At 39.5% G+C, this 16,684-nt stretch overlaps 1 protein-coding gene across 5 annotated transcripts in view; it reads left to right on the top strand.

Annotated features, from left to right (window-relative positions):
* The window catches only part of ripor1 (RHO family interacting cell polarization regulator 1), a 124,330-nt gene that overhangs the window by 19,047 nt on the left and 88,599 nt on the right, over positions 1-16,684 (top strand). Inside the window, exon 1 of one of the 5 annotated variants that reach the window (XM_063004107.1) lies at positions 9,018-9,363. The exons of the other annotated variants lie outside the window; for them this stretch is intronic. The gene's annotated coding sequence lies outside the window, so the exon portion shown is untranslated. Of the gene's footprint in view, positions 1-9,017; positions 9,364-16,684 lie in introns of those variants that run through there. 5 annotated transcript variants of the gene reach the window in all.

Below are 16,684 nucleotides of genomic sequence, written 5' to 3'. Positions count from 1 at the left end.
CATGGTAGGATGAAATTCCAGTCAGTTAGGTCTGTGTCAAACAGTTTACGCATCTGGTAAACCTTACTGAAAGCTATACAGAGCTATTTATCTTCTTTACATAAGCTTGTCTCCTAAAACAGGAACCAGAAAGAGATCATTACCTCGCCCAGCTTTGCTTTTCTCTGAAACCCATAGTCCTGTAATATATATAAATGGAAGAAGGAAAAAAAGTTCAGCAGTTGCTTTCCCTACATGGGATGTGCAGTGTCTCTATGAGCTGATAAACACTGGGTTTATAAAGGTTGTGGGAGTAGGAAACACTGCTCCTAGGTTGGGAGGAAACTTTGCCTCACCACTAGGAAACCAGTGCATGTAAATAAACCCAGCATGTAAATAAACTCTTTGTCGTTCCTTCCTAGTTTACTGTTGGATAAAGGGGAAGGACATTGTCATTAAATGGTACAATTGTTTTGAATAGGTGTTTTTAGTCATTCTTTTTAATTCTTTTTTTTTATTATTTAATCTTAAAATTAGTCCACAACTAAAAAATATGAAAGTAACTAGACAAAAAATAGGATTCATGGAAGGATAGCAGAGAGAAACCCTGTGTTTATACTGGAAAAAAGTGCTTGGTTGATGTTCAAAAAGCACCCAGATGATCCCCAAACCTTTTGTTGTATGGTCAGATCATTTTGTCTTGTTACAGATTTTTCTAGCTTTTCGAATTGCCTCTTAAACTGCACTCTGGGGAAAGAAAAAGGAATCACAAGAATTTTTCTGTAGCTCTTTATCTCTACTCTGCTGTCAGTCTTACACATACAGAATAAATGTGGCTGAGGGGGGTCAAACCAAAAACAATGTGCATGACCTCATCGCAGGCCCAAACTAGTGCCATGTACAGGCTTCCCCAAAGTGAGATTTTCACTCTCTTTCTAGCACCTTTTTCTTTCCTTTTACTCCTGCTATTACTTATCCCACATCTCCCCCTCCTATGGGCTTGCTGACATTCAGCAGTCCTTCACCCCTTTCAACAGGCACATTAAAGTGAGCCAAGTGAGCGCCTCTTTTGTTGGGCATTAATTACAGGTCCTGAATTGTGCAAGTTCCACTCTTTCATGCTGGGCCAGGCTACACTGGGCACGCTGGCCACACGCCTAGGTTTTAGTGCCCAGCTTTACAGAAACTACCTGGACTTTCTTGCAATACTTGTGCTGTCATTGTGACAACAAGGCGTAGTAGGTAAACAAAAAGGAGCTTGTGCAGCCTATCAAATTTATTAAAACAACAGTCTACAAAGTATATAGGAGAAAAGCCAGTTTTGTTTCTTTTTCTATGCTTATAATGCCATACACAGAAAATTTAAGAAGCATTTAGACACCTTGACTTTTTGTACACTTTAGTTTGTGTTGTGGATTTCATTTGGAATTATTATAATTGCCGTTTTCATGCAATAATCTATTACTTGCCACTATAGCGTTGTTTTGACTGTATGCTTTGGCTCATTGTTGTTTTAAAAGGTGAACTCTTGGGCCCATCTTAGCAATGAGGTTTTCTTCCTATATTTGGCTGCATTCTGCCATTCTTTGTGTACCTCCTGCAGAGAAGCATCCTCATAGAATGATGCTGCCATGTTTCACTATGAGGATGGCTTTACGCAGGTGATATGCAGTGCCTTTTTTGTCTTCACATGTCTTCAACCAAACTCCAAGCTCAATAATGGCTTTTTTTTGTCTTTTGTCTAAAGGCCACTGTTTATCAGGCCTTTATATCTAAATCAGGTGTGTTTGCAGAGAAAGCTTGTAAAACTGTAAATAGAAAATTAACTTATAAAGAATTGTTTCATAATTCTTCATAAAAATGAATTGTAAGGTACCTTGAAATTCCTACCCATATTTTAATTATATCCAAAATCCTGCTCACATAAATAACGCTCTTTAATACACACCCTGTAATGCTCAGGCATTCATAACACAGTTCTCCACGTGCTGGTTTCCTATAAGGCCAAGTCAGACAAGATGCCATCACGTACACTTCCTGCCCTCCTGCTGTGAGTTTACTCAGGGGACTTGGGCTAATCTGATGAACTAGCCTGGGCTACAGCATCCCCACCCTTTTCTAATTGTTAAAATAAAAGCAGAGGAATTTGAGCTGAAGTAGAGATTGGCCCAGCTTGGGGGTCAAAGGTTCTTCTCTGCTTGGGTCTAAGGGCACGAGAGATCAATGCTGTAAATGAGGTGGAGTTTGGTGAGCATCCTCCAAGTTACAATATTTACATATCATTCTGCTGGGCTTGATTCTGTGGTGTATCATTGGTGGAGTAAAATTGGTGGTGCTATTTTTCTTCATTCTTCATTATTTTTAACCAATTTGTCTTGTTACTGCCACTGTCCACACATTTTCTACTACATCTCCTAAACAAAGAGTGTAGAGGCAAGCATTTACTTTCTCCAATACATATATTTTTTAAATAGTCCTGATAATAAGGAGCTAAACGGCAAGTTTGTAAAAGAGCAATGCCGCTGTCCATCAGATACAATAGATAGAAAAGCTGTGGTACCTTAAGAGGATCTCTCAAATTCTTACATTTTAGCTTTAGTTCAGACTTAAATTTAAATGAACATTTTTTGTCATTATATTATTTAATTACAGAAGAACAAGTGATAGCTACAAAAGTGCACTTTGTTAGTGTAGAACCCCTTTATGTATGCCTTTAAAATTACGTCTTATACTGATGTCATGTTACAAGCTGTGTGAGACCTTGACTACAATCCTTGAATATAATCACAATTGATTAAATAGTATTATATTACAGTGAAACAGAGTGAGTTATGGTAATACTTGGTGGTAAGCACTTACATTTACAAAAATATGTTCTTGTCATCTCAGAATGTAGGGGGCGGAGCAGAGAATTGATGACATGGTATGCTCCGTAATATATTAGACTGAAAGGAACTTTTACATACAGCACTGATGTACCTTTACATTTTAAACATCTACGTGGTTATCAGTTCTGGTGAGTTTTGTTTGAACATAAAGAGGTCTAAAATAAAAAGTTTAAATAATTACGTGTATTGTTGTTATTGCATATGTTTGTGTGTTTAATCTTAGTACACAACTGACTATGTGAATGACTTAGTGTCTGTCTGTTTTATCATGCATTTGTTTGGATGTGCAGTTGGAAAATCAAAAGGACAGATGGCACTAACAGGTGGTGTAGAATGACTGTGCGGGTAAGTGGGCATGTCTGCTCTTGTGCATCATTGTATTATGGCGGGTAAGTGGACAGCCTTTATGGAGTTGGCATGTTGTTTTAAGCAATTGCGCAGCAAGAGTGATGTGCTGTTTTTGCCTCAACTCTTTGTCATGCCTGTTTTATTTTTTCCTTACCTTTTGATGTGAAGTTAAATATATCTAGAGAGCAGCTGTGATGTGATATTAATACTAGAGATGTACCGATCGGGGTTTTTGGCACCGATTCCGATCTCCGATCTCCTTTCAGGGATATCGGCCGAAATTTAGCAGTAAATAAAGTACATCAAACAATAATTTTTTTTACCCACAGGAGACATATTTCATCAGTCTGAAAAAACCTTAAAAAGAGCCTTACAGTGAAGATAAACCGGAGCAGTGCGTGTGTGTGTGTGTGTGTTTGTGCCTTTAAGAGAAATGATCTGTTCACTGTATCGCTTAAAGTGATTCACGAGTCAAATCATTTTTCGCGAAGCTTAAGTTTTTCTTCTCAGTTATCTCTCCGTGTTTACTGTTATTAATTAATGTCGTGGTTTTAAATAAACACCAGCTACTACAGAACATTCTGTGTCACTTAAGCTTAATTAAAAAAGCTTAATTAAACTGCTATTACCACAGATCTGTAACCGAGTCAGACTCGTTCCGTCTAAGGAGCTAAAAGTTTTCTGATCCTAAAAGTTCAGCAGATGATCCTGAACTAACGAATTTGGTAATGAATGAACTTTTGCTGTTCTCATCTACATCACAAGCAAGAACCACTTACGATTTACCAAAGTGAACCAGGAGTTTATATAACGTGCTGATAGAATCGACTCAGATGTGACCGGGTTGAATTATCTTTTTAAAGTAAATATTTCAATCAGCAAAATTACATCGTATGTATGATGCACAACGTTAATCATGTTATTTTAGGTCATGAAGAGCTTTCACGATGGTTTCTGTACGATTGTTGACGAATTTTGATGCGATGGTTGGTGCTTTGTAGCTCAAAGTCTGGATCAATCCACTGAGCTGTTAACTTAACGTGATCTTTTATATATCACACGATCGGATCGGCTACATTTAGGAAATATCGGCCGATCGCCGATAGCATATTTTGATTAAAAATCGGCCGATACCGATTCATAGCCGATCGATCTTTCCATCTCTAATTAATACATTTCTTGGTATGAATTTACACAGTTACACATTACAACCTAGCCACCCACAAGCTCTCCCACTCCCATATGTCAGCCTTGGATGGGGCATGTGTCAGAGATAGCAGGTGTAAAAGGGAAATAAGTTTGACATGTTTTTAAACATACAGTACATAGTATATTCTACTTATCATTGTTGGGTAAGGTAAAATGTTTAGTTTTTAAATAAAATGTAAGCAAAGGCAGAAAAAAGCTGAAAGATGTAGGAAAAGGAATTTGTTTTGTTGTGAGGGAGATAAAGAGAGCAAGCTAATTCAAGAAAAGTTGTGATGAAAGCTTTAGGCATCCACTCTTCACTGTTCCAAATATGCATGTACATATATGGTTTTAGAACGAAATATCCGATAAGCTAATGGTCAGGTGTCCACATTCGGCCACAAAGTGTATATATTTCACACAACCAGCAGCAATCATGGTGACAGTAAAGCTTCCCAAAGTTCCAAAATGATTCAACAAAATACATTATTTGCGTTTGAATCTCAGCTGTGCTATCAGCTGGCTGGGCGTCTACACAGACAAAAGCTACAGACTCATAGCTAACACCTTAACATCACCTGTCAGTATCAATTGGTTTGATTATCCAGATGCGCCACACAACATACTCTCTTGTATAATATAGCGACAATAAAAGATAAGCCAGCAGTTACACTGCAAAGCACTTAAAAAGTTGGGACCAAGGCATCTTTACCTATCCTCTCTACTTTAATTATGTGTTTTAATCATTTGGGAATACTAATTGTTGCAGTTTTGCATGTGGAATTTTTGCCTGTTCTTGCTTCATACAGGAATTTAGCTTCTCAACAATCTCTGTTTGTCGTCTTAATGTCCTCTTCGTAATGCACCATACATTTTCTATAGGAGACAGATCTGGACTGCAGGCAGGCCAGTCAAACACACTCTGAATCTACAAAGCCATGCTATTGTAGCACGTTTAGATTGATGCCTGGCATTATCAAAATAAATGCATATAATTGATTTATGGCTCTCTTCTTGCATAACAGAGTTTTAGGTTGCATTTCTGTCAAGTGACAGTAGTTTTCCAAAATACTTCTAAGCAAGTCTGAGGGCTTAAATTTCACTCACATTCAAAAGTGATTTCAGGGCTTGTCTTATCCAGACAAAGTTTTCTCTAAACTCCCTTAACCTTTTCAATACCTTTTACAGTATTATGTAAAGTAGATGGTAAAAGGTAAATTATTTGCAGTCTTACACTGAGAAATGTTCTTTTTAACTTACTGAGAATTTTCTAACAAAGCTTGGCACAAAGATCATGGTGATGTCAAGCTTTCGTATTGTGGACAGTCTCCAGTGTTCCAGCACAGGGGTTTTCAAACCCTGGTCATGAGCTGGAAAAAAATGGGTTGCAGAGAAAAATAATAATAATTAAATAAACTTGTACACGAATGCCCCCTTGTGGAGGTGTTATGTTACATCTTGTAAACCACAGAAAGTAAGATGCATTGCTTGTGTTTCCTGGGTCACGTAAAAAATCATGGACAAAATGTGGGTTGCTTGAAAAAAATTTGATTGAGATTGGGGGATAGTCTGGCCCCCACCCTGCAGATACGGTGGCCAATTAGCATCTGCTACAGACACTGCCAATTATGCCCGCTAGATGGCGCCCAGCCGACCGGTGGCAACACAGGGCAACACAGAGTTTCAAACCGAGGAGTTTAGAAACTCTGTGTGCTGGTGTGCCAGCGGAATATCCCGCTGCGCCACCTGGGCGCCCAAGGTCCTGGGTTTAATTTCCAGGTGGAGCAGTCCGGGTCTTTTCTGTGTGGAGTTTGTATGTCTTCCCTGTGTCTGTGTGGGTTTCCTCCCAGAACTCCAGTTTCCTTCCACAGTCCAAAGACATTCAAGTGAGGTGAATTGGAGATACAAAATGGTCCATGATTGTTTGTTTGTTTATTTGGAGTTTAACGTCATGTTTTACACTCTTTGGTTACATTCATGACAGACGCGGTAGTTACTCGTTACACAAGATTCATCAATTCACAAGGTTATGGACAATTTTGTATCTCCAATTCACCTCACTTGCATGTCTTTGGACTGTGGGAGGAAACTGGAGCACCCGGAGGAAACCCATGCAGACACGGGGAGAACATGCAAACTCCACACAGAAAGGACCGCCCCTCCTGGGGATCTAACTCAGGACCTTCTTCTGTGTTTGACATTAAGGATTAGAACTGATGAAATATGCAAATCCCTTTTAATCTTTCTTTGAGGAAAATTGTTGGAACATTGGTTTTAAACATTTCAGTAGTTTTCTACTGCATTTGTTGACAAACTGGAAATCCACTGCACTTCTTTGCTCTAGAAAGACTCAGCCTTTCATGGATACTGCTTTTGCTCCAAATTATGATTACAATCACCTGTTGACATCACCCATTTAAAATCACAAAATTATTCAGTTTTCTTACCTCATTACTTGCCCTAAATTGCCCCTGACCCAACTTTTTTTGGAATATGTTGCAGGCCTTAAATGCAGGAATGGATGTATATTCACAAATGAAATTTGACCAGGCAGAATATGAAATATCTTTGGTCCATACTGTCTGCAATCAAATAAAAGTCAAAGTAAAAGTAAGAAACACTGTTTTATTGTGTGTTATTTTATTTGCATTTTTCGTACTGTTTCTACTTTTTTTGTTTGGGGTTGTAGAATTGTTAGAATTATCTGGCTCCTGCTCTCCTCTGAGCATGCTGGGACGAGCAGGCCAGAGCTGTCCGGCTGTTGATGAGTGACAGCGGGCGGCAGAAGAATTTAGACACAAGAAGAATAGCAGTTTGGCTCTGAATAGGCTGAGAATGAAGGGATGATGAGACAGTGTGTGGGGGTGGCGCGGCTCTATTGATCCCAACACTCACAGGGTCACACTATCTCACAAAGACAGCCAGCCCAATGGACTGACCCTCCAAACTAATGACATCATGCACCATTTTTAGAAAGCAAGGCTGCTGTTTGTATAACCGACCTGGGTTCCTGATGTAAGTTTTTGTGGGAATTTGGGGGGGGGGGGGGGGGGGGGTATTATTTGTGACATGTATTGGTGCTTATAATAGTTGCAGTACAAAATAGTGGTAGTTAGTATAAACATTTATTCTTAATTATATGTTTTAAACAGACTAACTGTGGAAACAATCAGTTCTTACCCCTTGCTTTGTCTGCCACCTCAGATTAGCGTTGTCCACAAGCTGCATTACAATTTTGTACATGAAAAACAAAAATACCGAATTCGTAATGTTTGCTGCAGTAAAAGGCAACCTTTGCCCTCATGAATTTAGACTGAACAGGCAGTTTTGTACATAACACACTGTTGACCTGCAGGCTTGCAATCCAGAACAAGCTTACATTCTGTCTGACCTTATGTCTCTGTTATTTCAACTCTGCTACAATTGCCATGAAAGGAAATCCAATCCACCAGTCCCACTAACACTCTATATTTACTTTATTGTATGGCATATTTTGAGATGCAGCATGTAATCCAGGAAATCCAAACTCTGATAGTGCAGCTGGGAACCAAACTATATATATAAAGTCATATGGAAACACATTTCTTATAAGAAATACACTTATAAATGAATACACAAAAAAAGTCATAAAATTATATTTGACTATTAATCATTATACAAATTGTAATTAACTATTTAAATGTTTTTATTTAGTTTTATGTCTTACCACCACTTTATTCTGGTCAGGGTCATGGTCCAGTTTCCCTGGACTCACTGAGTGCAATGCAGTAGCACATCCTGGAGAGTAGGCCAATCCGACAAAGAGCCTCAAATTTTGGACACTTTGATCATATTCCTTTTTTGTATGCACAGTTTCTATTTATTTGCTAAATTAAATCTATAGGAAAAAGGAAAACATTATGTGAAATGTTCTTTTGTTCTTGCCCATGCCGAAATATAAAGAACCATGTTCCCTGTAGCTGTGTTGGCATTTCTAAAGAGGTGGTAAAACAATAAATGAAATGGAAACAATATTGTTTTGGCAAAAAGTAACCAGGGTTTTAGGGTAATCCAGTTTCTTGCAACTTCCCAAAAACATGCACAGGTGGATTGGCATTGTTGCCATGGGTGGGTGTGATTGACTGAGTGTACCTACCACTTTGTGTTTCTGGGTAGCACCAGAACCACTATGACCCTGATCAGGTTAAAGTGTTTGATAAAAATTAAAGATGAATTAGTTAGTGCTGCAGATTTTGTTAATATTTAGTATACAGCTATTAAATACAAAAGAGTTTGCCCAACACTGATTTATAGATTGAGCATGGCATGGTGGCGCAGCTGGTAGAGTGGGTGCCACACAGTAACATGGTTCATGAGGTCCTGGGATCAGTCATGTCTGTGAGTAGTTTTTGTCCATGGATTGGCATCCAGTGTATGTAGTGAATGAAATGATCAGGGGTTTGATAACTAGTTTCAGGCCCCTGAGGTTTCAGCAGTATGGATGGAGACTTGGAGTGTCCCTCCCATGCACCCTTCCCCCTTCGCCTCCTCCCCCGTGTGTTTAGAGCAAGAGATTGTCGGCGGTGTTACGTGAGTCAGTCAGGACCCAGCCATGTGCTTGCGTAGAGCTTTCACTCTTCTGCCGTGTTTGGTAAAAACGGGATCTTGATGTGTTGCAGTTTCACACCGGCCGATTTTCTTCCCCCTTCGTCTGTAGTCCGGATTAGATGAAAGTGGATGTGTAGGGTGTTAATGATGGACGCTTTTCCTTCTGCTTTGTCCACACCCCTCATGCACAGATAACAGTGGCTAGAGGCGCCGCGCTAAGTGACATTACTTCACTGCTGTGTTGGATTTAGAACAGGAGAACGGTAGACTTCGGGCTGGAAAACTCGTCTGGAACATTTTCGGTTTGTCTGCGGATTTTAGAAACCTCGGATTTGGGATCATCTCGATCGAGAGTGACGCCGGCGGCAAGCATGTATGTATTAATGGTTGTATTGGATCCAAGCTGTGGGCTGTAATGATGCACCGTATACAATCATGATGTAACCTGTTTTGCTTACACGCTTCATTTACTTACTGCTAAAAATAAATCTTGGCTACAGTCTAAGAACATTTGTAGACAGGATTAACCTTTATCCTATGATTAGAACGGATCCAGGTTTCACTTGAGTAAGAGTTTCAGCAGGTGTTTTGCTTACATTTTTTACATTTGCGCAAAATAAGCACGTTATTCAGCTCATGCCAGCACTGTTGTTCCCAGTAACGTTATGCTTGCTGGTTGTGAGGGACGAAGACTCACAACTCCAGCTCTCTTGACAAAGACAGCTTTGTTTGATATTTCTAATGCATGTGACAGAAAAGTCGGGTATCCACGGGTATTATTAACAAGAAGCTGAAGGTCAGAGAGTAGGACATACCAGGCATTTTCTACCCGTTATTAAAAAGCCATATTGCACAGCTTCCTATATACTAAGCGGTGCCAGAAGCAAGACGTGGCCACATTAGGCAAACGTCTATTCGCGCTTTCAAAAATGGACAGTTTTCCTAATTCATTTGTTAATTTTAAACTTTCTTAACCTTTTTTTTCCTCCACGTCCTTGCCTCAAGGTCTAGTTAGCTACTTTCCATGGCGCTAATCCTCCAGCCTAATCCCTTTTCTGACTTTTACTTCTCCATGACATTCAAGAAACGCAGCCTCTTATACGTCAGTTGGTTAGAACTGTTTACATTGTCCTTCATGATTCCTGTACTTGTTAGCGTAAGCTAACATCCTAATCAGGGTTTGATGACTACTTTAAAACCCATGCTGACATGAGCAGTAACAAAAGCGTTTATTGTTAAAATATTCAAAAACTATTGACAAACTTAGCTGTAGGCTGTCATGCAAGGAAGTCTGCACTTATTTTGGCCCACTGTGGGTTGGAATGAAGACCACATCAGAATCAAATCATTAGAAAATGGTTGGTCCTTTGGGAACCCCCAACTCGGCTCTGAACCTTACAGGGGGTAACCCACAAGATGCCCAAACATTATGTGGGTTGCCCTTACTGGGCCCTGTGTGTTCGTCTTTGTTTTGTATGCCAATAGTCATCCTACAATGGCCCTCATTCCTTAATGATTGTGTGGGCTCAGTGGGAAGTAACCCAGACAAATACCCATGTAGGGTTTGTATGGGATTTCCCAACTAGCACTGTTGGGCCAGTGGGTGCATGTATGCTAAGGAAGTACTTCTTTCTCCTTAAGCACTTTTTGGGGCTCAACAAGTGGAAAGAGAACTGGACAGGATGTTCTACTTGTTAACAGACTTTTCCTACAATCCACCTATTTTAAACAGAAAAGTTATTTCTTAAACATCCATGAGTCTTGCTTCATAGTTCAACTCCACAAGTTTTGCATTGATTAGGCTTGTTTTAATAATAATAATAATAATAATAATAATACATTTGATTTATTATGCACTTTACATTTGAAAACAAATCTCAAAGTGCTAATTTATTTTGTTGTTTTATTACAAGGTATTACAAGGAGTTCCTTGGCCCACATAGCTTAGGGTCCCAAAGCAACGGGTGTACAAATGGTATAAAGGCTGCTATTTTGTAATGCTGGACAGTAGTCCAATAATAAGCCTGCTGTCAGAACAATGAAGAAAAACTATTAAAGCTGCCACATAAACATGTATTTGGAAGGTACAGTCTTTGTGTACTGGGGCAAAAGAGCCAAAATTCTTCAACTATAATGTTACTTAAAGGTGTTATTGTAATGACACCTAACATCATTCACCCTATAAGTAATTGTGTGTACTTCATGTACAGCAAGATAAATTAGGAGGGCAAATATTTATTAAAGAGTTATTGGTGGCACGTGAACCAGACAGTTGTGTAAGTGCCACACAGCTTCAGCGGACCAGGTATCTGGGCTTGATTCTTGCCCCAGTTCACACTGTCTGTGATAAGTTTGGCATGTTCTGTTTGTTTTATGTGGGGTTCATGTAAGTGTGCTGTTTTTCTTCCACCTCTTGAAATTATACAAAAAAGTGTATTGGCCACTGTTAACAGCCCCTAGATTTATGGTGCTAGCCCCATTGTGTCTCTAAAAAATGAAGTTATTTGTAAGACCGAATGAAATGCTTGTAATGTAATGCACACATGATATTTATATTAGGGCTAAACATTTGCGAATAGTGATTAATATCTAATAATCAAAGTCTCTGAGCCGACATTTTCTAAGCAATTTATTGGTGTCATGGGTGTGTTTTAGACTATAGGTCCCAATACCAAAACTGGGAATTGGATCTTTAAGTATTGTGATACAAGTTTGGCTTGTCACAACTGCCCCTTTAAGGAGAACAGAATGTGGGAATGGTTGCTTGGAAAAATAAACCACAATCTGTTGTGTAATGCAGAGCTCAGCCTTCAGAAGCTTAATCTGCCTAATGGGTTAATTGAGAAAATCAACTATGATGAAAGGGATAGCGGAGAAAAGTATGTGTCACTGCTTTAAAGCATACAAACACAAGCTTTCTTTTAATGTGTTGGAACAGGTCATGTGTATTTACTTGTTTGAGTTTGTGTGTGCGTGTATGTTTGTGTGTAGGACGCCTGTTTGATGATGGGCTTGAACTCGAATGATTTTACTGATAGCTGTAACCAGATACCTTTCATTGATTTAGACAATGGATGGATAAGTGCCTACATTGATTTGGATGGTTAAGATATTTCATTAAGCCTCCACTGAACTACAGAGTCTTATAGTTACTGACTCAATTCATTAATGGAAGAACCTTCTTGAGAATGTTTGGTCATAGTTTGTTTGTATACATTAAATAAAATAAGTGCCAAATTATATTTACAAAACCTTATGATTAACAGTTTACATATTGTAAAATATATTTTCCCACCACCTTATTAAAATTGTGCATATGATAAATATCTATTTAGCAGATATTGGCATTAATGTTCAGAACATCAAAATTGAGAAAAATGTGATCTGAGTGATTCTGACCCTGACATTGTTGTTGTTGCTGCCAGGCAGGCTGGTTTGGGTGTGACACAAAGCTCCTGTTTTTTACAGCTTAGTCTGAAAATTAAAAAAATAATCTATTAAGTGTGGTTATTAGGGCTGAAACATCTTGTTAATCTGAGTTTGGGGGTTGGCGGGGTGGATATTCACACAAAGTTTTGCATGGCACTTTAAATGTGATATAGTTCTGTGTAAGAACACTGGAAGGTTATAAGAAGGAGTCACAGATTGGTTGCATTTTGGAGTGGGTGTGTGGTGATTCCTCTCTCCTTTTAACAGATCGGGGTTTGTCAAGTGGCTGTGGATTCTCAATCAGGAATTGGAAATGACTAGTTTCAGAGACAAAGGGAGGAATTCCAGAAAAAGAATTGGAATACAGTGGTTACATACTTTTTTTATGCTGCACTGTTTTTGCTAGTTTTGCTCACCTTGACTCTTTCAGTTGCTCTGTGTTTGTGCTTCTGACTTTCCCTCCCTTTCTGCTGTGAGCTCTCTTCTCACGGTCTTGCACTTTTGGTTACTTATTTGTTAATAATGCGGCATAGTTCTTGTCCTCTGTGTCGTCCAAATCTAAGCCTTTAGAAGCTGTAGCTGTGCTGTTTGTTGGGGTCCGCTGGCTTCTGTTGCAGTTCGGAACCAGATTGCTCCTCCTGAATGCAGTGGTACAATCTACATCCATTGAGGTATTTAAACTTATGGGCTGTTAATTTCCCTGGAGGGCAGGAGGAGGCTTTGTGCATCAGCTGCAAATACAGCTTCATCAAAGACTGGCACTGGACTTGTTCCTCTACATTCAAGTCTCTTCTCCCCCAATCTCTTCATGACTGCTCCTTACCATCTCTTCCTTGCAAATTAACGCAAAACTTTTTCACTATTCTTTACTATTTTACAACCAAGTCTTATTTTTTCTGTACATTTGATTGTTTTTGTTATCACTGTATTGTAAAGCAACTTTGGGTATGTGAAAGGCACTATATGAATTGAACTTATTGGGTAATAAGAGTTGGCTGAGAGTTGTTGTCAACAAAGGCAAAAGCACAATGTTTTCTAGTATACCACTGTATACTGTAGCACAGGTGTGCACAACTCCTCTTCTTTTTTACTTTCTTTTGCTCTGATTAAATTGGTGTTTTTGGTGTGTTTAAGCCAGAATATTTACCAAACTTACCCATCAAGATGAAAATTGAGCACCCCCCCTTTTTTTGGTTGGCTGATATGGCTTTCAGAAGCTTTTGAACTGCAACAGAGAATGGATGCTTTTTACGTGATACATGGTTTAGTTGGCTTCTTTTGTAGGATTTGGCTTTGCAAGTTTGCTGTGTGTTTACATCAACACAATTGGCCGTGATAAGGGAGGGAAGGTCGAACACAGTTTCTTCCCACTGCTTCCAGCACTGGCAGAAGATAAGAAGTGCCGCAGAATGGATACAAGCGCGTGGTGATCCGGCTCTCCTTGATCAGATCAGGGGTTATGCAAGCGGTAGCAGATTCACAATTGAAAATCGGAAATGACTAGCTTGAGAGATAAGAGGGGAAAATCCAGACAAAGAGTTTATATGGCTTAGTGCTTTGCAACTAGGTTGCTGTTTCTATTGGATGCTTCCATTTCATAATATCATGTACAGGGCAGCCACTTAAAAAGTAAAATGCTAAGACAACCATTTAACTTATTAAGAACAGTTTTACTGTGATGGCTTCTTTGTGAAGATTAGTAGAGGGTGTGACTAGTTTAATGGTCCTTTTGATGTCACATACATATGCTCGGCACCATTTCCTTTGGCGTCTTTCCTTCCTAGTTAGGAGCATGAGGCAGGAAACTCTGAAACTTCAGCTAATTGAAGTCATTCAACTTTTACACTCTCCTGCTCTGTCTTCTTTACTCACATATGTTTATGTAGATATACAATATTTAGGTGACTTTAATATCATCAAATTAGGTGTTCTAGTATCATGTACCTTAGTATTTGACAGAAGCAGTTTGCAGTTCGGAGAACTCTTCCACATAAACAACCCTCTGCTAATCCCCTGCTGTAGTTAGCTTGTCCCTAAGGCCAAACCCACAGCTCATTTTTAGTTACAGAAAATCTGACTACATAAGCACAACTGAGACTATCCACTATGTAGACACTGAAGAAAAACTGTAGTTCTAGCTTGGAGATAAACAGGAAACTGCTGGAATTACAGGGCTCTGTGAAAGAGACCATACTAGCATATGTCAAACATATGAGAGTCCAGGACTGAGGTTGATTGTTAAACTTTGTCAGAAGTATTTTAAAAGCCCCACTAAATAGACTTCAGAAAGCCTGGAGTTATTAGGTTATCAGAACTGTATGTGGTTCTTAGTCCAAAGAATCGACAGGAAGTAATCAGGCTGTAACAGTAGGTGAAAGTTGTTAACAAAACACTGAGGTGTTTTCTCAGAGGATATTAAAATAGAACACATTTATGTAAGATCTTTACACTGTTGGGCACTAAAAGTTAGTTTTAAGATTTTCTAAGAGAGCTCAGTAAAATGTTTTACTAGCAGGAAAATGGTGGTAAATTATGCTAGCCCACTACACACATGATTGGTTGTGTCCGTGGATGGGGGATGGTCGAGGCCCCACGATGCATTGGCGTACTGTCTGGGGTGTTTTACTGTGATTTACCAGTAGGGTTGGGTATTGTTTGTATTTTAGCGATTCTGCTTATTGTTTTGGGTTCTCATCGATTCTCTGTTTCGATTTGAAAATGGTTAAAAAAGGTCAAATGTTTAGTAACAAAAGTATCTTGAACAATCATGGTGGCTCAGTGGGTAGAACTGTGGCCTCACATCAAGAAGGTCCTGGGTTCGATCCCCAGGTGGAGCGGGTCCTTTCTGTGTGGAGTTTGCATGTTCTCCCTGTGTCCCCGTGGGTTTCCTCCAGGAGCTCCAGTTTTCTTACCACAAGTCCAAAGACACGCAAGTTGAGGTGTTAGTGTGTTAAAGTTACATGCAACTTACTAGTTCTTGATGAGGAAAATCAGCATACCCTACTGTATTACACACTGTCTGAAAGTTAGCCTAATGCATAATAGCTTGGGCGTGCTGTTGTGTTAACGCGTGACACAGTAACAGACCTCGCAGATATGTTTGTATGTCCTTGCAGATAGGTATCCTTTGTTTACATTAATAAAAGGTGAAGGAACCGATAAGCAGAAAAACTAAATTTGTTTGTACCTGCTGTTTTGTGTTTTGTTTTAAATTGGACACTTGAACTTGAGCTTGTTAGACACCCCAAATCTAAAACAAATGGTATGAAAACAGAGTAACCACTATGTGATCTTTTCAGCTATAACAGCCACTCTCCTGAGAAGGCTTCTCATAAGACTTTGAAGTATGTCTGTGGAAATTTGTGCTCATTCGATCTAAAGGGCATTTGTTGTCTGATGGTGGTCAAGAAAGCCTCAATTAATATTTTTTTTCATTCAAAAGCTGTGCAGTGGGCTGCGGTCAGGGCTCTGAGTTTTTATCAAGCTTTTCTGCAAGTGTTTATACACTGATCAGCCATAACATTAAAACCACCTTCTTGTTTCTATACCCAATGTCCATTTTATCAGCTCCACTTACCATATAGAAGCACTTTGAAGTTTTACAATTACTGACTGTAGTCCATCTGTTTCTCTACATAACTTTTTAACCTCCCCCCACAGGACCACCACAGAGCAGGTATTATTTGGGTGGTGGGTCATTCTCAGCACTGCAGTGGCACTGATATGGTGGTGGTGTGTTAGTGTGTGTTGTGCTGGTATGAGTGGATCAGACACAGAAATGCTGTTGGAGTTTTAAAACACCTCACTGTCACTGCTGGACTGAGAATAGTACACCAACCAAAATTATCCAGCCAACAGCGCCCTGTGAGCAGCGTCCTGTGACCACTGATGAAGGTCTAGAAGATGACCAACTCAAACAGCAGCAATAGATGGGCAATCATCTCTGACTTTACATCTACAGGGTGGGCCAACTAGGTAGGAGTGTCTAATAGAGTGGACAGTGAGTGGACACGGTATTTAAAAACTCCAGCAGTGCTGCTGTGCCTGATCCACTCATACCAGCACAACACACACCAACACACCACCACCATGTCATTGTCACTGCAGTGCTGAGAATGATCCACCACCCAAATAATACCTTCTCTGTGGTGGTCCTGTGGGTGTCCTGATAATTAAAGAACATGGTCAAAAGCAAAAAAAAAAAAGTTGAGAAATAGATGGACTGCAGTCAATAATTGTAGAACTCCAAAGTGCTTCTATATGGT

This window comes from Trichomycterus rosablanca, chromosome 11, assembly GCF_030014385.1.
Source record: "Trichomycterus rosablanca isolate fTriRos1 chromosome 11, fTriRos1.hap1, whole genome shotgun sequence".
Taxonomy (NCBI): Eukaryota; Metazoa; Chordata; class Actinopteri; order Siluriformes; family Trichomycteridae; genus Trichomycterus; species Trichomycterus rosablanca.
Note: the sequence above shows the minus strand (reverse complement) of the source record. Positions and strands in the feature narration are given on the sequence as shown.